Here is a 21,805-nt window from a genome sequence, read left to right on the forward strand (position 1 = left end):
CGCGTGTAGTGTGGGCTACATCTGAAATAGGAGTACTAGGAGTAGGAGCTTTACGCGCAAATACTGGCGCGCTCATATTTGCCATGTGGCCTTTATTAGCTGTTTCAAGCATTCCGTTAATACCGCGCCTATAAAAAATATTCTATTTTTTATTGGCGCCCCCCGGCGAGTACCGTTCCAAAAAAGATCCCTGTTTTAACTACTGGTGATCCTGCTTTCACCTTGAGAATAGCAGCACCAACCGTTCCAACCATCCCAGTATACGCGACAATTGCTGCTTTGGTATTTTCGCTCATTGAGCGATTTGTGTCTTTTCGTAGCTCTAGCTCAAGATCTAGTTCTGATGCACATTCGATAGGTCCGGGACCTAGATAGTTTCATACTAGATAGAAGAGGCAAATAATACTAATATAGATAAGTACATCTGCTACTATATTTAGTTCTTTATTATACTTATCTCGATAAGTATCATTGCAACTAATAAGAACAAGAATAGATAGTAGAAAGACTAGTGAGATACAGTAAATAAGAGATGGTGATGCTCCATCTTGGAATCCTAGTTGCCAAGGTTGTGGTGCTTCGTTAAAAACTACTGTAATAGGAGCTCGAGATAGATTAAACATTTTAACAATATATTTATATAGAATAATAGCTTTGCTAACCCTAGATCATTACTAAGTAATTGTAACCAATTATAGTAAGAAAATAGTATTCTATAAAACAAAAGAGTGCCGCCGTAGGCAAAATCGAAGATTTGGCGCTACGCGCGGCGCTTTATTTTATAGAATAACTTTATAAGATAGAAATATAGTAATATTACTAAACTGTATATAAAGCAGTACTTTTAGATTGATTAATTAATAAATAAAATAACCGCGCGCCAATAAAAAATAGAATATTTTTTATAGGCGCGGCTTTAAAAGTGAAAGCAGCACAAAATAATGAAAGTAAAGAAATGAAAATTTCTTCATTTCCTATAAAATAGTAGCGCCAATAAAAAGCGCTCTGCGCCGATTTTTATAGGGGGGCGGGCGAAGCCGCGCGTACGCGCCTCCTTTTAATTAATTAATTTTATACTTCAGTCGTTCTTTTTTATCTTTATATGTAGAGTACTAAAAGTTTTCTTCTTTTTTTTTTAAGCGATTATAGATCTATGACTTTATAGCGTTGTTGTCATACTAATAGTTGTTTATTCTAGCGCTTTCTTTTTTAAGGCGCGTAGCGCCTTCGATAGGGCTACGCTTAGAAGCCTTCGGCGACTAGTCAATTTTATTAGGCGCGACTATTATATTTTAATCAATCATTATTCTAGCGCCTTAGAAAATAGAGCCTACTAAAAGTCTAAGATTATATTAGTACTATTTTATCTAATAAGTAAATTCGATTGTAAAGTAAATAAGAAGAATTTGTAAGGCGCGCGTACGCGCATCCAATTTTCTATTTCCTAATCACTGTTGTTAAATTTTTATACGTATAAAAACTAGTCTAGCAATTTATTTACTAATATAGATTCCTCTTTTTGCATCAACAAAAGATTTTAGAGTAAAACGTCCCTTCCTTTTTGTTTTAATTTGAGTGCTAATTTTTCTAATTTTTACCGCGCATTCTTAAAAAAAAACCCGGCAAAAAATAGAATATTTTTGCGCATAGCGCGGCGCCGATTATATTAGCAAAAAAGAATGCGCCTAATTAAATGCGCTACGCGCGGCCTTCTTTTTTTTTAAGAAAAAAAAAAGGCGAAAAATCGAAGGCGCCTATAAAAAATCTTCGGCGCGCGCGCGTACGCGCGGCGTTATAAAATCGCGCCGCCGTAGGCGCCCTATAAAATTGAAAATAAATTTGCCTACGGCGGGGGCGCTCTGCGCCGATCCCTTCGGCGCCCGCAAATTTCTTTGAAATTTTCTAGGGCGGCGCATTTTATTAGCTACGCTTAGAAAATTCAATTTACTAGTGGCCCTCATTTTATTAGGCGCGGTGGGCGGGCGAAGCCGCGCAAAATCGAAGATAGGGTTACACCCGCGCATTTTTTTAAATTAAAAAAAAGGCCAAATTTAAAAGAAATTTGCGGGCGCGCCAATAAAAAATAGGCGCGCCGAAGGCGCGCTTTTTTATAGGCGCCGATTGGCCCCCCTTCTTTTTCTTATGCGCGTAGCGCCCCTGCTCGCGCAGCGGGGCCGCCGATAGGCAAAATCTTTGATTTTGCGCAACGCGCGGGAAAAATTAGCAGCGCCAATAAAAAATAGGCGCGCCGAAGGCGCGCTTTTTTATAGGCGCCGATTATATTAGCTAAAAAAAGAATGCGCGAGCAGGGGAAAATAAGGCGCTGCTAATAAAATCGAAGATTTTATTAGCGAGAAATAATTTAATTAGCAGAAATTTTGTTCATTGAAAGTGTAATAGGTCCGCTAGAAGAAGGATAACACTTGCTACAATTAGCCATAGAGCACCGCCGAAGGCGTATAAATACTGTAACCAATACGCCTTCGGCGGATTTGTAGGAAACTAGCTAATTGTGTATCAGCAGCGCCCTGTTTCCCGAAGGGAGGGCTTCGCCCGGGCAGTATTAAATGTGTAGTGTACATCACTAATAGGGCGCGCGTACGCGCTTGTGCGGATTTAACACCGCGCATACAGAATTAAACCAATTAAGGATACCTAGTTCAGCTTGAGGTAGAAGATTAGTAACTGTACTAATATTAAATGTACCGTCTGATCCTGAGCCAAATCCTGGTACAATTGATACTAGTACAAATAGGGCGCATTCTTAAAAAAAGGCCGCAAAATTTAAAGCGCGTACGCGCGGGGGGCTGCGCCCGCCCGCCTACGGCGGGCGCGCTCTGCGCCGAAGATTTTTATAGGCGCATTTTATTAGGGCGAAGCCGCGCGTACGCGCGCCCAATCGAATATTTTTATTGGGAGGGGCGCTACGCGCATTAGCAGAAATGATTACCTTGTACAAAATAATTTCATTTTATTAGGCGCTACGCGCGTAGAAATCCCCCGCAAATTCAATTTCTTATAAAAAATAGGGCGGCGCGAGAGTTAATAAGTTTAATAAAATGCGCAACGCGCGGGACTCTTAATAACTTAGTGGATCGTACTAAAATGCGCTAATAAAATGCGCCGCCCTATAAAATTTAAAGCGCGTACGCGCGGGGGGCTGCGCCCGCCCTATAAAATTTCTTTTCAATTTGCCTACGGCGGGCGCCGAAGGGATCGGCGCAGAGCGCCCCCGCCGTAGGCGCCCTCTTTTAAATTTTCTAGGGCGCCTACGGCGGCGCGATTTTATAACTACGCGCGGGCGCGCGTACGCGCTTGTTTTTTAAAAGAAGGCGCGGGGGGGGCGGGCGCCGCTATGAGAACTACAATTTAGAAAATTTGTATTGAAAGTTTATTTCTAGATTAACAAAAAAGCGTCAAAAAATAAAAAAGAAGGCGCGGGCGGTTATAAAATCAAAGATGCGCCCGGCGGTCCATTGTAAAAGAATACTTAGTGTGATCTACTAAATATTAAATACAAAAGAGAACACTTTTTTATAATATGATCCGTAAATAGTAACTAAACTTTTAACGCCTTTTATGTAGATTGAGAAGGGCTCATTTTATAAAAGAGAGGGCAAAATATTCGGCGCATAGCGCGGCTACGCTTATAAAAGAGGGCGGGCGAAGCCGCGCGTACGCGCCTACTAGGAAATTTTGCGGCTTTTTTAAAAGAAGGCGCGGGAATATTACGACTACGCGCCAATAAAAATCGAAGGCGCTACGCGCGGCTACGCCCGGCGCTAATTAAATTGAGTAAAGTAGTCCGGATGTGGAAGCATGAACGGAATCTAGGAGAATATTAGGGAAGATACCGAATACTACTGCAACAAATAGAAGAGGTAGTAGAAGCATAAATTCTCGTCGAGTAAGATCAGTAGTGTTGTTTAGGTATTTACTCCAAGAACCAAAGGCGATTCGGTTGTATAGCCAGATAGAGTAAGCAGCACTTAGAACAATACCAGTACTTCCTAGTACTGCAAATACAGGGTTTCGTTGGAATGCTCCAGCAAGACATAGGAATTCACCAGCCCAATTAGCACTTAGAGGTACAGCAGCATTAAAGATTGTAAATACAAAGAACATAATTGAGAATAGTGGCATATAAGCAGTCATACCTCGGTAGTATCGAATAGTTCGTGTATGGTATCGATCATATAGAACACCACCAACTAGGATAAATAGTGCTGGACTAACAACACCATGAGCAATACTTAGTAGTAGAGCACCATCAATACCTTGGATAGTATTACTAAATAGTCCAAGTACTACTACAGCCATATGACCAATAGAAGAGTAAGCAACTAGAGCTTTGAAATCTGTTTGTCGTAGTGTTGCTAGTGAAGCATAAATTAGAGTAATAACAGCAATTGTTTGTACTAGTGGAGAGAAGTATGATGTAGCATCTGGTAGGAATTGAATTAGAATTCGCATGTATCCATATGTAGCTAGTTTTAGAATTAGACCAGCTAGAATAACACTACCAGCTAGAGGAGCTTCAGCATGAGCTCGTGGTAGCCAAACATGGAAAGGTAGTAGTGGTGTTTTAATAGCCATACTAATAAATACTGCTAGCCATAGTAGTTTTTGTGATTCAAGATTAATTTCAGATAGTGATACTACTTGGAAATCTGTTGAACCTACATTGTAATAAATTACTAGGAAAGCTAGTAGCATAAATAGTGATCCAAATAGAGTATAAAGGAACAGTAGGAAAGCAGCTCGTACTCGTGTTGCGCTACCACCCCAAATACCAACAATAAGGAATAGAGGAATTAGTACACTTTCAAAGAATACATAGAATAGTAGAATATCAAGTACAACAAATACAGCAATTAGTAGTGTTTCTAGTACTAGGAAACACATTAGGAAGTATTTAAGTTCTTCTTTAATATTCTCCCAATTACTTAGAATACAAATAGGTATAATAAATGTAGTAAGTAGAACAAAGTAAAGTGAAATACCATCTACTCCAATGTGTAGATGACAGAAATTAACTTGATTAAATTCTTGTGTAAATTGGGATTCACTAGTACTTGAATCAAACTCACCCCATAGTACAATACTTAGAAGAAAATTAATTAGTGATGTTCCTAGTGCTAGTCGTTTCATTTGTGACTCTGATTGTACTGTATTTCCTTGCATAGGTGCTAGTATTAGAGCACCTACCAGAGGAATAATTAGTAGTAGTGTTAGCATTCTCTTTTTCTTTTTTTCTTTTTATTATGCGCTCAGCGCCTCCTTCTTTATTTTTCCTTATCTCTTTTATTATTTTCTGCTAAGAAAATCTCGGAGATATTCTTTCTTTTCTCGCGCTTTCCTGCGCCTTCTTTTTGACGCGCCTGGCCGCCCTATCGAAGGCGCTACGCCTAAGAAAATTTTCTAGTAAATTTTGCGGGGGGGGGTTTCACCCCCTAGAAAATTTCTTTTAAATTTGCCTACGGCGGGGGCGCCAATAAAAAATAGAATATTTTTGCGCGTAGTTATAAAATCGCGCCTAGCGCTTTTTATTAGCGCCGATTTTTCGCATAGCGCGGCCGGGTGTAACCCTATCGAAGCGCGTAGCGCGGCCCCGCGCTACGCGCGGGGTCTTTTTTTAGGCGCTACGCCTAATAAAATGGGGGGCTTCGCCCCCCCTAGTAAATTTTGCGGGCGCCCAATCGAAGATTTTGCGCGTAGCGCGGCCCCTAAGAAATTACCTTATATAATAAAAGTATAAGTACACCTATACTATACTTTTAATAAACAGTATAAATAAAAATAGAACTTAAATTCAGTAGCGCCACGTTAGAAAATGGATGCGAATTTTTTCACGCGCCTATAAAAATCTTCGATAGGGCGGGGCGGTAGAAAAATTAGCAGCGCCGCCCTATAAAATTTCTTTTAAATTTGCGGGCGCCGAAGGGATAGAATATTTTTGCGCATAGCGCGGCGCCGATTATATTAGCAAAAAAAGAATGGCGCTAGGATAAACAAGTAGGATTGAATTTCCACCCATTAGCAATACACTTACGAATAGAGTTAACACTAGCATATTTATTAGGACCTAGTGTCTTTGTGAATTTACTCATTTGAGTAATACTTTCCTTATAGTAAGTATTCCCTGTATCTAGACCATATGCTGTAATACCGCTTCTGTGTATTAGATGCTAGTAGTTTTTCAGGTGTTAAGTGTGCTTTAGGCATATTAGCATAAACAGTACGAGCTTTATTGATCTCATTAATAAACTCTTCTCTTGATAGTAGGGCAATTGTATTACTATTAATTGGAGTATCTTGACTAATAGTAAATTTCCCATAAACTAGGTGATTAGGATTTGCTCTTGCTACACCGATCGACTAATACCTCTTTCACGTTTTAGTTGTGCAGCACTGGGTTATAAAAATCGAAGGCGCTTCTTTTTTTGAATAAAACAAAAAGAACGAAATCGAAGCGCCTATAAAAAATCTTCGGCGCGGGTGGGCGGGCGAAGCCGCGCAAAATCTTCGGCGCGGCTACGCTTATAAAATTGACTAGTCGCCGAAGGCTTCTTAGGGGGCTTTTTGACGCATCGAAGATTATATAAAGCGCATGAATGGGGGGCGGGCGCAGCCCCCCTATAAACTAGTTTCTCATTATCGTAAATGTAAATAGGCGTAGAGTTAGCTTTTGTAATACTAGCTTTAGCTTCCTCTGTAAGTTCAGTGATTGGAGCAATACCAGCAACTTTAATAGTATGCGCCTTCTTTTTGTTTTTTAGAAAAAAACAAAAAGGCGCCGCGCTATGCGCAAAAATATTCTATCCCTTCGGCGCCCGCCCTATAAAATTTCAAATAAATTTTATTGGGCGGGCTTCGCCCTCTTTTAAATTTTATAGGGCGGCGCCGATTTTTCGCATAGCGCGGCCACCCGCGCGGGTACTATTAAGAGTAAAGATATAATATTGTTCTAGACTTAGAACAAGACTTTGTACTTTATAGTAATTATCCGACTTATATCCGTTTTTACTAATCTAAATATCAAGTTTGAAATCTGTAAATAAATAAAGTGCTAGATGTTTAAAAAATTTACGAGTACTAGTAGCAATAGTACTAGGTTTGAAGTAATGAGCTAGTCGAACAGAAAGATTCATACTGCTACCGCGGGCCGCGCTACGCGAAAAATCTTCGATCTCGTTCTTTTTGTTTTTTTATTAAAAAAAAAAGAAGCGGCCCGCAAAATTTACTAGGAAATTTTCTTAGGCGTAGCGCCAAATCTTCGATCTCGTTCTTTTTGTTTTTTTAAACAAATGCGCGGGAAAAATTAGCGCCTTATAGAATCTTCGATTATATTAGCACAAAAGAATGCGCGGTAAAAATTAGCAAAATTAGCAAAAAAAGAATGCGCTAGAGCCTTCGGCGCCTACGGCGGGCGGAATATAATGAGGAGCTTTCTGTACCTCATTAATAGTTGTGTGGTCGCGCCTATAAAAATAAAAATCTTCGGCGCGGCTACGCTTAGAAGCCTTCGGCGACTAGTCGCCGAAGGCTTCTTAGGCACCACTTTGAATATGCCGTTGTGCTTTAATATGCACGTTCTCCGTAGATTGTCCGCGCGTAAGCGCCTTTTTCTTTCTTTTTGTTTTTTTCTTTTTCCGGAGGGCGCACAAAAAGAATGGCATCAGCTAGATAAGTGGATTTTTTTCTTATCAACTTCGTTATTGTTAGTTTCATTTTTACTATTTTTTGAAGCGCCTATAAAAATCTTCGGCGCGGCTACGCTTATAAAATTCAATTTACTAGTAGGCCCTCATTTTATTAGGCGCGTAGAATAACTTCGTTTTTGATTAGGCGCTACGCGCGGGGGAATTAGTAGGTTTAACCCCTTTTGAATAGAAGATCGTTTATCTGTGAAGTATAGAGCACCACTACCAAACTCGTAAACAAAACCAATAGTTAGTACTAGGAAGAAAATAACAAATACCCAGAAACCATAACTACCAGTCTCGTATAGGCTTACAGAGAAAGGGTAAACTAGTACCAGTTCAAGATCAAATACAAGGAATAGAATACCAACTAGATAAAACTGGATTGAAAAGGGATTACGTGTCTGACCATATACAGGCGAGAACCCGCATTCATATGGTGTTACTTTTTCTGAATCAGGTCGGTGTACGGCTAGTAGAAGATTAGCAAATAGAAGAATAACTGCTAGAATAGGGATAAAAATAAAAAATAGTGTAATTGTGTTCATTAGTAGTAGAATAGTGATAGAGCTAGGATATGAGAGCTATTTAGTAGGATTGACGGTTGAAGTACAAATAGTACAATAATCATAGTTAGACTAGAGATTAGTAGACTATGTACATTAGTAAGGGCTACGCCCGGTGTTGTAATAGTGGGCCCTGTTAGAAAATCGAAGATTTGCGCGGGCGCCCGTGAATTTACAGTACTATCAGTATATACTAGATCAGTATTAATATCTTGAGTATCAAAGTAGATAACTCGAATAATTTTTAGGTAGTAAGAAGCACTAATAACACTTACTAGAATTGCAATAATAGATAGGAAGTAGTATCCACCGTGAGTACTTGAATATAGAACCATTTGTTTTGCAAAGAATCCAATTAGAGGTGGAATACCAGCCATAGAGAATAGACAAAGAGCTAGACTAAGTCCTAGTAGAGGATTTTCTTTAAATTGACCTTTAAGTTGATCAATAAATTGAATATCTATCTTATTAATTGATTGTTTATTAGTAGTTCGACTTGATAGTTGATATGATTTACTTGTACTCATAATATATCCAAATGCAAGAAGAATTAGGAATGTATTAACATTTGTTAGTGAGTATTGAATTAGGTAGAATAGGAAAGATTCAATTGATTCTTCAGTATTGATAGCTAGAGCTAGTAGTAGGAATCCAACATGACTAATAGTACTATAAGCTAGAAGTCGTTTAATTCGGTATTGGCTTAGTCCAACAACAGTACCAATAATAAGACTAAGAAGACTAGCAATAAGTAGAAGATTTTTCCAGATATTAATAGCTGTATCCTCATTTAGAAGAAGACTTAGTGATTCAAAGCTACCTTCTAGTCCAGATTGTAGTTCTAGAAGGAATACAAAGATAGAAATTTTTGGCATTGTTGTTAGCCAAGATGTCACAATAGTTGGTACACCATCATATACATCAGGTGCCCAATTATGTAGTGGAGCAGCAGCTACTTTAAATAGAAAACCAATACCAATTAGAAGTAGTCCATATGTAAGACCACCACTATAAGCAGCACTATAAGCAATAGAATCAGCACCGGGCGAAGCCCCTTGTACTAGAGTATAAATACTTTCAAATTGTGTTAGACCTGTATAACTATAAATTAGAGCAGTACCTAGTAGGATTAGAGCTGATGAGAGTCCACCTAGTAGGAAGTATTTAAGACCAGCACTTGTGGCAGATTCAGAATCTCGGTAAAGTGTTGCTAGAATATATACAGCAAAACTTTGTAGTTCAATACTTAGATACATACTTACTAGATCTGAACTACTTAGTAGTAGTGTAGCACCCATAGATGTAAATAGAATCATTAGTGAATATTCACTAATTGTTGGAACTATTGTTGTACCACCTCGTACAATTGATTTCTCTGTAACTGGTCCCCAACCTAGTAGAATTAGAGCACCAATGAAAAGTAGAAATCCTTCAATAGCTAGTGATACTGTAGTAACATGAAATAGTCCACTGTAGATACCTACTCCGGAAGCTAGTGACTCAATATGTAGACCATTAAAAGCCAGTAGAGCAGAATAGATTAGAACTACAGATGTAATTCGATTAAATAGACTTGGGGTAATTCGGTAGGAGAAAACAGGAATGGCTACTAGTAGTGAAATTAGACCAATTGAAAGCATTACTACAACTACGCGCGAAGCGCTAATTAAATAAGGCGCCGCGCTACGCGAAAAATCGGGTGGCCGCGCGTAGCGCAAAATCGTAGATTTTTATAGGGGCCCCCTAGAAAAATCTTCGATTTTTTATTGGCGCGATTTTATAAGCCGCGCAAAATCTTCGATTTTTTTTCGCATTAAAAATAAAAATGTTCCGCAGTACAGGGTATAATCAATTTTTATTTATACATATTATACTAGTATTCGGAATCGAACCGAAAATGTGAGAGTGGAAGTCCCAAGTTTTACCATTAAACTACACTAGCTTTATAATTACTAATATTATAATAAATCATTAGAATACTATACTATAATTCATATCCCTATATAAAATAAGGATAGCCGCGCGTACGCGCGGTAACAGATAATAAAGATTTATTTAAATAATCGCGCTCCGCGCGGGCGCGTACGCGCGTTATTAAATCAGAAATGCGCTAATTTTTCCCGCGCGTACGCGCGGCTTCGCCCTAATAAAATGCAATGCGCCTATAAAAATCTTCGATTTTGCCTACGGCGGCGCGATTTTATAACGCGCCGGGCGTAGCCGCGCTATGCGCCGAAGATTTTTGCGCGTAGTTATAAAATCGCGCCAATAAAAAATCGCGCGTAGCGCATTTTTTATAGGCGCATTTTATTAGCGCTTTTGTTTAATTGGCGGGCGCGCGTACGCGCGGCCGGGCGCGAATTAAACAAAAAGGCGCTTACGCGCGGGGCGGTAGAAAAATTAGCAGCGCCGCCCTATAAAATTTCTTTTAAATTTGCGGGCGCCGAAGGGATAGAATATTTTTGCGCATAGCGCGGCGCCGATTATATTAGCTAAAAAGCGCGTACGCGCGGGGGGTAAATGAAAAAAGAGAAGTATTTCTTATATTTAAGCTCGTTGAGAGATCCAAACTTTTACTGTAAAAGCACCTAGTTCATTTTTAGTTGTAAATTTACTGTAATCAATAGAGGCCCGGGCCAGTGTACTATTGTTAGCATTACATTGGAAAGAACCAATAAGAGAAGATTTTACAGTAATTCGTGGAATTGCGGTTTCAGTAACTAGTCGTCCAGATACTTTTACTTTAATACCACTAATATGTGCTAGTAGATTCGTTTTATGTAGACTAGGATTAGTTAGAATAGCTTCTTGGAAATCCATAAAAGTGTTACTTGGTGCATTGTAGGCAAGGTATTGACTTAGGATATGACTATTTAGATATGGATAATATAGTCGAGTAGCAATTACATTCACTTTTTTTGGATATAGCTGATCAAGTGTAGTATTTAGTTCAGAGAAGTTTTTTCGGAATGATTCTAGTTCATTTGTTGAGGAATTTTTATCACCGAATGCTGTATTAGAAGCAGTATAATAGAAGAATTGAATAGTAACTTTACTATTAGTATGACTAAAGTTTGGTTTACTAATAATAAAAAGAGAATTAGATACGTTACCACTAACTGTATTCATTTTATTTGCTGTAGTAGTATTATTATTTAGTGTACTAAAATAAGCATTAATAATACAAATAGCACTATTATTTAGTGAAGTATTTCCAGATAGAGTTGAACCTAGTCCTGAAGATTGTTTACTAAATGAATGCGCTGGCGCGATACCATAATTGTTCATTTGCATTTGTGGCTCTTGTAGACGTCCACTACTTTTTAGGTAAACACTAGGAATTGTTGGCATAGTAATGTTCATTTGAGTTATATAAAAGTCGCCAAAGGCGTGGGTAAAGAAATGCTATGTATAAAATGATTTAATTCATTATTTAAATAATATCACTTTATAAGCCCGCGCCCTTCTTTTTTTTATTAAAAAAAAAAAGGCGCTGACGCGCGCTTCGCCCAATCGGCGCCTATAAAAAAGATTCTATCCCTTCGGCGCCCGCCCTATAAAATTTCAAAGAAATTTTATTGGGCGGGCTTCGCCCTCTTTTCAATTTTCTAGGGCGGCGCGGGCGCGCGTAGCGCCCCTCTTTTAAATTTTCTAGGGCGCGCTCTGCAATAAAAATCGAAGGCGCTCTGCAATAAAAATCGAAGATTTTGCGCTACGCGCGGCGCTTTTTAGTAGTAAGTAAATATATACTATTAAAAATAGGTACAATTACCAGAAAGGAAGAAGTATTTTTGTATTTTCTTTTTCTTGGAAAGCGCCTATAAAAAATATTCGGCGCGGCTACGCTTAGAAAATTCAATTTACTAGTGGCCCTCATTTTATTAGGCGCGCAGAAAAATTAGCAATCTAAGATTTTGCGCTACGCGCGCATAAAAAGAATCCTTTTTTATTTATAGTATGAGACTATACTGTTAAACTATGAAAATAAGGCACTAGAAAGAATCGAACTTTCGTTAAACGTATTAACAGTACGCCACATTACCACTATGTTATAGTACCTACATATTCTAGCGCTGGCGCGACAACTATTATTTGTATAACTTATAGAAATATTCTATTTTCTTTTCTTTTTCTGCTTATTTTTCCTTATGCGCCCTTCTTTTTTTTAATTCGCGCCCTCCGGAAAAATGCGCGGGTGTAACCCGCTACGCCGGGTGGAACCCTATCAAAGATGCCTTCGGCGCGCCTTTTTGTTTTTATTAAAAACGGGCCGCGCTACTCGAAAAATCTTTGATTTTTATAGGCCCAGGCGCGCGTAGTAAAAATCTTAAGTATAAATATTTCAGAAGCGCCTATAAAAAATCGCGCGTAGCGCATTTTTTATTGGCGCGTAGTAAAAAGTACTAGTCTTATAAATTTTACACAATTCATAATAGAGAAGAATTCTTTGTATATTCTATTTACCTATAATAAAGTAGTTATTATATTGATAATAATCAAAATGCTGAGACTTGAACTCAGTACTATCTAGAATTTAGTATTCCCGCTTTCTTTGAAATTTTGCGCGGCTTATAAAATCGCGCGTAGCGCATTTTATTAGCGCTATGCGAGAAATATTCGATAGGGTGGGGCGCTACGCGCGCCTAATCAAATTTACTAGTAAATTTTATAAGCGTAGCGCGCCCCGGCCCAGTAATAGACTATAATAGGACGTTAACTCTTGTAATAGGCGCCTATAAAAATATTCTATTTTTATTCCGTAGCGGCGCCTATAAAAAATAGAATATTTTTTATTCCGTTTTTTAAGCGCCCCCGCCGTAGGCAAATTGAAAGCGCGTACGCGCGGGGGGCTGCGCCCGCCCGCCGTAGGCGGGCGCGCTCTGCGCCGATTATATTAGCACAAAAAGAATGCGCGGGGATAACAGTTAATATTCTAAATTAAGTCCGCGCGTACGCGCCCATCAATAAAATCAAAAGAATATTCCTGATAAGGTTTATCACTCATATGTTTAATTCGTTCTGATTTTTCTTTAGCTCTTACCCGCTTTTTCTAATGCGCCGCCACTCTGTTAGAAAATCGAAGATGGGGGGGGGGGGTTTCACCCCCCCCGCGCGTCAGCGCCTTTTTTTTTATTAAAAAAAGAAGGCGCGCAAAAATCTTCGATTTTTATGGCGTAGCGCTTCAATTTTCTAACTCCGGAAAAATAAGAAAAATAAGGCGCCTTATATAATCTTCGATTATATTAGCAAAAAAAGAACCGGAACATGTTTAAGTACATAATATTTACTAGGATAGATTTCACTTCGAACGTTTGTAGTAGCATCAATAAGTACAACTCGTTTACTAGGAGCACGATTTGTAGAATTCTTAGAAAGTTTTTTCGCGCGTAGCGCATTCTTTAAAGTCATTTTATAGGGGACCCCGCGCGTAAGCGCTTTTGTGCTTATTTTTCCTTATGCGCCGCCACTCTGTTAGAAAATCGAAGATGGGGCCCGCGCGTAAGCGCTTTTTTTTATTAAAAAAAGAAGGCGCGTACGCGCAATTTTCAATTTTCTAACTCCGGAAAAATGCGCGGGTGTAACCCGCTACGCCGGGTGGAACCCTATCAAAGATGGCCCCGCTTTTGTTTTTATTAAAAACAAAAAGGCGCTGACGCGCGGCTTCGCCCTGGGGCTTAAAAAGAAGGGCGCCCCGATTTGGCGCTACGCCCTTCTTTTTTTTTAATTAAAAAAAAAGAACGAGATCGCGCCTATAAAAAAGCGCTCTGCGCCGATTTTTGCCTACGGCGGCGCATTTTGCGCGGCCCAATCAAAGCAAAGATGGCATATTCTCTTTACTATTTTTAATAGGGGGCTTCTGAGAAAAAAAATAAACAAGCGCGTACGCGCGAAGAAAAACAGTATTACGATACATGCCACCACGGTTGATAACTTGAGCAACCCGCCGAAGGCTATAATAATGACCAAGAATACTAGCTAGTGCATTATGGCTAGAAGAGATTTGAATTAGAGTGTAAACTTAATTTTCTAAGGCGCGTAGCGCATTTTCCATTTTATAACCTCACATAGATTTTCTTACCGCCCCGCCCCCTAAGAAGCCTTCGGCGACTAGTCGCCGAAGGCTTCTAAGCGTAGCCGCGCCGAAGATTTTTATAGGCGCCCGCCGAAGGCTTTCTATAGAAAAAATAGGCGCTTACGCGCGATCTTGAATACTTTAATTAAAAAGTGATCTCAATTATAACAGGAAAGATTCGAACTTCCTATCATATTTTTCTATTTAGATTATATATTATACCGCAAAAACACTCTTATATAATAAAGCGCGTACGCGCGGGATAATATATATCCCCACTAAGTAACATTATAGTGTATCTATTATAAATAATGAGTAAAAAACTATCTTAAAAAAAAAATCTCAGACTGGAAAGACTTGAACTTTCGACTATCACTCCCAAAGTGATCGCCCTGAACCATTAGGCCATCAATCTGTTATAACTTACTTTAGTATAACTGTATATATATTTACTAAGAATCTATATATAATTCTAACTAGCGCATTCTTTTTGTGCGCGCCTAATCCGGGCTTCGCCCACTAGTCAATTTTATAAGCGTAGCTAATAAAATGCGCCGCAAAATCTTCGGCGCAGAGCGCGCCCGCCGTAGGCGCCCTCTTTTCAATTTTCTAGGGCATTTTATAACGCCGCGCGTACGCGCGCGCGCCGAAGCTTTTTGCGCTACAAAATAAAAATCGAAGATTTTGCGCTACGCGCGGCGCTTTTTCTAATGCGCGTTATAAAATCGAAGGCGCTACGCGCATAAAAATATTCTATTTTTATTCCGCGGGTTATAAAATCAAAGATTTTATTAGCGCTACGCGCATTAGCAGAAAATGGAAGATTTTATTGGCGAAGCCTATATCTAAAAGCCGGTGTTAAAAAAGCTTCGCTTTTTTTAGCTAACGAAGGTGGACGTTACTAATTAATATATAATATAGAATATACTATAAAATAGTAGACAATGTTTTACGATTAAGTAAATCAATAAATTAGTAGTGCTAAACTGAATATATTACTATACTTACATTTGCACCCTATGGCTATTCACAATATAACTTTCCATATTTATAGTTTAGTTTATAAGCTAAGCTATAAGAAAAATTATATCTAAATAACAAGAAGTAGTCTTCTTCTTATTTCTTGTAATCTAATAAGGTGTGCTTCGTGCTTAAGATGCTTTCAGCGCTTATCTCTCATGATTGTGGCTACCCTACGGTGCTATATCTAAAAAGACGTAACAATAGGTACACCATGGAATCATCCCCAGCGGTCCTTTCGTACTAACCGGAGGTCCTTAATCGATTACTTTTTCCTTCAGAAGATAGGGACCATACTGACTCCTAATACATTAATATTCTAATTTACAGAATACTTATGGTATGGCCTATTTTAATGTTATCGTAATATTTAGAATATTACTTCTAATTATCTCTAATTAGTTCGGACTATATCTTATCTTATTATTCTTAAGATGGAAACACATAGTCTCTGAGGATCCTACTTGTTAATAAACTTAACTTTGGTTTCCTGCTGATTGCCTAATTTCTTAGATTTTAACTGAATAATTTCTAGTACTAAGAACTATAAAGGTGTTCCAGCATACAGTTTCCTTACGACGCGAGTCTTATCTTCTGTTTATTTTGTTTATTTATGTGTAAAAATTAAGGGGGGGGCATAGCCCATTACAGTTTATTATTACTGAATAGTTTACCTTGGTAAACTTGATTATATTTACGTACTCGTTTTAGATGAGTACGACTAATATTGTATTTCAGTTCACATTCTTTTACATTTTTCTCATAACTAAGAAATTTTTTAGTGTTGGCATCATAAACCCGCCGAAGGCACCACGAGATCGCTTATCTGATAGTTCTTGATTAATATCAACAGAATTTACAATTACATTATTTGTTAGAGGTTCATCTGAAAAATAAAATTTATGTGTTGGTGTAACCCGCCGAAGGCTCATTTTATTATCAAAATGTCCTTTTAGAGTATCATACTGAATGGAGAAATGTTTATTATCCATACTAGTAATTCCAAGTCGACTAGTTTCTTTAAGTCCGCGCGTAGCGCAGAATTTTTTCAGTATTAGGGATAATAGCATTATTACTATCAATTTCATATTGATAAATCATAGTACTAATCTTCATTCGATCCTCTTCAGACATGATACTTCCACTATTACTTGATACCGCCCTTCGGGCGACTACGATTTAGTGTTGGATTAAGCATCATCCATAGCTGTTCCCAGTTTTGAATTATTGACTTATCAAGTTTATTAGAAATTTCTTGCTGAGGAATTAGTAGTGTAAAATTTTCAATACCATAAATAGAAATAGCAGATGCTAGATCTTTACTTACTTTTGTACGCCGAAGGCACCTTCTAGACTCGCTTTAACACGTCCTGGCATGAAGTAGTCCGTTAGTCGACCTTTATTAGTAAAGAATCGTAGAGCGGAACCTACATAGAACATACCGTTACTTTCACACCAAAGTACATAAACACCACCGCGCGTAGCGCTTACTAAGTTCAAATTGAGCTTTAGCTTTATCTGTTTTAAGATTATAAATTAGGATATTATTAGGTAGTGAATAACGTTCTTGCATAACTTTAATTCGTTGAATTAGAGATTGTAGAAAGATAGGATATTTAGTAATAGTGGTAATTGGGATGAAAAAATCCTGTGAATTGAAATGAATTCGCTTCATAACTTTAATTAGTGCCGTTGTCATTATATAAATTATAATTAACATGTATATTACCTGCTTATTTTGCTGCTATTAAATAAACTATTTGAATTAACCTATGCGATATAGTTGGGAAATCAATAATTAAAATTAAATTTCACGTCGTATTGAACCCAACTCGCGTACCTCTTTAATCAGCGAACAGCTGAACCCTTCCAAGCTACTGCACCTGGAGGATGAGATGAGTCGACCATTTTCCTCTTCATTACTATTAGAATGAATGGGAATCTAATATAAAGGGGATATTTATCCCCTGATGAAGAGTGTAAGTTGTTTATACTTACGCCATTAGTCACCTAATGGATTAGACTATATCATCAATTATACTACAGTTTACGTGGTAGTTTGTATTGCATAGTTGGAATAAGATGTGGCTTAATAAGATCATGTAGCTTATTAGCATCACTAGTAGTGAATTGTACTACAAACTTATTCTTATGCTTTACTACTTTACTCTTAAACCCGCCGAAGGCTTTTAGGTTTAGTTCTTCGCTAATCATTTTATTCTCGTCATGACTAAATCCTTGAGTATGTAGAGTAAGTACTCGTCCTTCTCGATGGAGACTTCCATCTCCTATTACCCAGTATGCTAGACCGCCCGAAGGGCCATCTAGATAGTTAAGAATTGTACCGCCCCCTTCGGGGGCATTGATAGTCTTCTTAATTACATCATTAGAAGTATTATAGAATGGGGCTGCGCCCCCCCAAATAACAGAGAAAGATTTATGACTAAATGTCTTAAACCAGTAACTCTTCACTTCACCTTGTTTAGTTCCATGAATATGTTTACGAATTCCAGGTTCAGTCATAAAGCAATATTCTTTACACTCTTGGAATAGATGAAATAGAAACTCTTTCTGATCGGGGCTACGCCCCCCTTGTTCAAACTTAACTAGAGCTTCATGGCTAACACGATACATTGTAGCATCACTTAGAACCATACCTAGAATAAGTTGAAATAGTTTAGGGTTGATCATAGGGAGGCGCGTACGCGCCTTCCAATCTTGCCAATATTTAGAATTGAAATGATAACCGTTTCGAGTATTAGTAATCTTCTTCATTATTTAAATTGTATGAGAAGTACGTCAGTATGCCAATAATTACTAATTAATTACGGTAAACACCAACTGGTGAACAGATGCTGGATATCTCTAAGATGTTTCCAGTTCCTATATTAATCACATCAAAATACAATTTAAATAAGGTATAATTGTCGGGCGCTCGTGGAAGGATTATTGTTGGTATTACTCACCTTCTAGTCGTTGAACCTTTCTATTACAATTTAGTTATACTAAAATACCTTAATAGACTTGGCTGCGGATTGTCTCACTATTGAGTTAGATAATGAGAGTTTCCCGCAATTCACCCGATTTAACCTCGACTGTGACTCTTTTATTTAATCGAGGTGTCAAACCGTTTGGACAATATGAACTCTCGCAAACGATAAACCTGTTCATTTTTTATTACTAATAGCACATTTAATACTATTTTTCTATATATCACTATATAGTTTAGACTATGTCATCATTTAACTACTAACACAAGACTAACTCTATTGAAATGAGAGCTCGGTCCTGAAATAAAAATAAATCACTTGAAAAGGGGGATATTAATCAATAGATTATCGCATCCGAAATTTATGTTTCATACTATCATAGATATATTTACCGCGCGTAGCGCCTTCAATAAATCGTTCATATTGATTAGCAGGAATATTAATAACAGGTTTAGATTTATTTACACCCATCCAAGCATTAAACTTATATCGTGAATTTAGAACTTCACAAAGTTTATTAACTTCAAAATGGCTAAAACCTTGTGTATGGAATTGAAGACCATGTGAATGGCTACCGGGCGAAGCCCTCCACCGGGCGAAGCCCTCCATGAACCAACAAGCTAGTGTCTGGGGGCTAATGTTTTCATAGACTTTACTATTAAGCACCGCGCGAAGCGCACCATCTTGTAGGAACAGATCCCCTAGATAATCTAGATCGGGATGTACAATAGTTTGAAAGCACCATGTGATATTTTCATTTCCACTAGTATTAATACGTTTTTGTTCCCGTGGTGGCGTAATAACATAAGATTTAAATTGTTCATAAACATCCTGTGCATATTCTTTACTAGCCCATTCAAACTTCATCAGATGTCCGCCGAAGGCCCGCTTTTGGCCTGTTCGATTCGAGCATCTCCTAGAAGATGTCCGCCGAAGGCGCACTATCTTTTTGAGATTCAGATAGTCCAGTTAGCGTTTTTTTATATTCTTTAAAATAATTTGAATTAGGACTAAGTGGGGTTTCACCCCCCTTGTTTAGCTAGTTCCTCCTTAATAGAAACTAGCATTTCACGTGTCATTTTTTTATTGTTCATGATATATTTTATTATTTTATTTCTCGTAGTCTGTATTAGTACTGTTAAATGTCGGGCGCTCGTGTCCGGATTATTGTTAGTGCAACTCACCGATTAGTCGTTGAACTTTCTTAAATCACTATCTAATATATATATATTTATATATAGATGGGCACTGATTTAAGCTTAGCTGCAAGTTGTCTTATCTCAAGATAAGATGTTCTTGCAATTCACCCGATTTTGTATCTACTTACTTTTATGTTATAGCGGTTCTAAATCTACAGTATAGAATTAGTAGCTATTTCTAACGAAGTGGCCATTAACATAAAGAATAAATAGATAGGGACAACAGTTTATCCCTAGCGTAACTTTTATTTCTTGAGCGATGACCATTCCATTATGAATCACCGGATCACTATATCCTACTTGCGTATCTGATCGACCGATCAGTCTTTCAGTCAAGCATGCTTATACTATTACGCTTTAATAAACTTTACATAGTTCATTGGTTTCTGACCAATATATGCATACCTTTGAAGGCCTCTGATACTTTATTAGAGGCTACCGTCCCAGTCAAACTGACCACCTGATATTTTCCCAGGGAAACCCTTATCTCCTCTCTCTATAGTCCAGTTGTATGCTGGCGCTAGGTCTTTAGTATAACTGTAACAAAGCTATACTAAAAATGGACTGTCCCTATTCATTTACTCTTAGAGAGGGGTTTGACCCCCCCCCCGCGCGCCTGCGCCTTTTTTTTAATAAAAAAAGAGGCGTAAGCGCTTTCTTTTCCTTTTTCTAGCGCCTATAAAATTTCTGCGAATTTTTCCCGGGCCCCCCCCCAAAAAAAAAGCTTCGACTTTTTCTTTTTCTTTCTCTTTTTCTTTTTTTAGGGGATTTTTCAGGGCGCGCCTTTTAAAAAGGGCGCGCATCCGCGCCTAATAAAATTCCCTTGGGAATTTTATTAGGCGCGTTAAATAATCATAGATAATGCGCGGGAAAAATGAGGCGCACAAGTGAAGTCTTATAATGATAAATGAATAGATATTTTAGGAAATTAAATGAAAATTGAAGCTATAGAGAAATAAAATATCATAGAGAGAAAAAGATAAGAATAACGTTAAACTTCTTAACATTAGGTGAGTTACTTCTTTAGACTAGTCAAGGTATTTCACTGACGTAGAAAATAGAAATCTACTCCCTTGTATACTACATCTAGCTATAGAAGTAACAATATCAAGTTACAGTAAAGCTGCATAGGGTCTGTCGAGATAGGTCGGATTCTCACGAATCTTTCCCCCTCCAAGAACTGTACGTGCGACTTTCATCGCATACAGCTCAAACATTTCAATTAATCAAAACTTATTTTCTGAGGGGGTTTCACCCCGCCCCATATATTATTTAATAGTAATTATTTACGATAACGATTCATCATCGATTTCATTTTTCTCCATTGCTTCACGTCCGCGCGAATGCGCTCTGTTTTATGTAGACCTTCGTTCTTCATATCGCGCGAACGCGCTGTTTCTTCCAGTCTAGATAATCCAGTTGTTTCTGTCTTTTTAGCGGATAGTCATCCAGAAAAGCTGTTACTTTACCTTCATTGTTAGTAACATATCGACTAACAGATCGACTATCAAGAGTTTCTGACAGAGACGTCGTGTCAAACGCCCGGTTTTACATAACCTGATTCTATAAAACTTTTAATTGCTTCTAGAATAACTACATCATGGTTACTTTGAGCAATCTCTAGTGTTGGATTAGCTGCAATGTAATGACTGTTTCGGCTAATTTGATCCCGAAATTGAAATGATCCGCGCGTACGCGCCCATCAATAAAACCTTGTACCCAATTAGGATGTAGCTTAATGATGCCCTAATAAAATGCGCCGCGCTATGCGCAAAAATCTTCGGCGCGCCCAATAGGGCTTCGCCCTCTTTGAAATTTTCTAGGGCGGCGCGATTTTATAAGCGCTGGATCATTCAGATAATTCCACCGCTCTGCTTTAGGTCGAGCATTATTCATACTTCCCTTAATATCAATCAGAAGTTGTTGGTTGATAATGCGACTTATTTGTCAGTACATCCGCAGCTTTACTCCAATCTTTGTAGTCTAGAGCTTTACTTGTTTGTAGTGGATATTCTTGAAAGTGAGGAAGAATACGTTCATGAATTGATACTAGATCTTGTACTTGATATTTTAGAGTTCCTGTACTACGATTATCGATATGTACTTTCCCTGTTTTAAAATAGTCGACTAGATCATGTAGTACCTCTTCGCTACTAGCTAGTTGTGTCACTTTGTATTGAAGACCGGCTTTAAGTTTGTCAGTGGCTGTAGTTGTTGTGTTGATGCTAAAAGAACCTTCCGCATCTGTAAATCC

General features: G+C 38.2%; 3 non-coding genes across 3 annotated transcripts; all 3 read right to left on the minus strand.

Annotated features, from left to right (window-relative positions):
- Positions 1-10,140: 10,140 nt before the first annotated feature.
- Positions 10,141-10,211, minus strand: tRNA-Gly(TCC). Its single transcript has one exon. It is a non-coding gene; the product is annotated as a tRNA-Gly (tRNA).
- A 2,045-nt stretch (positions 10,212-12,256) lies between these two features.
- On the minus strand, positions 12,257-12,328 carry tRNA-Asn(GTT). The gene has a single exon. It is a non-coding gene; the product is annotated as a tRNA-Asn (tRNA).
- A 2,356-nt stretch (positions 12,329-14,684) lies between these two features.
- On the minus strand, positions 14,685-14,758 carry tRNA-Pro(TGG). The gene has a single exon. It is a non-coding gene; the product is annotated as a tRNA-Pro (tRNA).
- Between the last annotated feature and the right edge of the window lie 7,047 nt (positions 14,759-21,805).

The sequence above is a fragment of the Ustilago hordei genome, assembly GCF_900519145.1.
Source record: "Ustilago hordei strain Uho2 genome assembly, contig: UHO2_mito, whole genome shotgun sequence".
NCBI classification, from domain to species: Eukaryota; Fungi; Basidiomycota; class Ustilaginomycetes; order Ustilaginales; family Ustilaginaceae; genus Ustilago; species Ustilago hordei.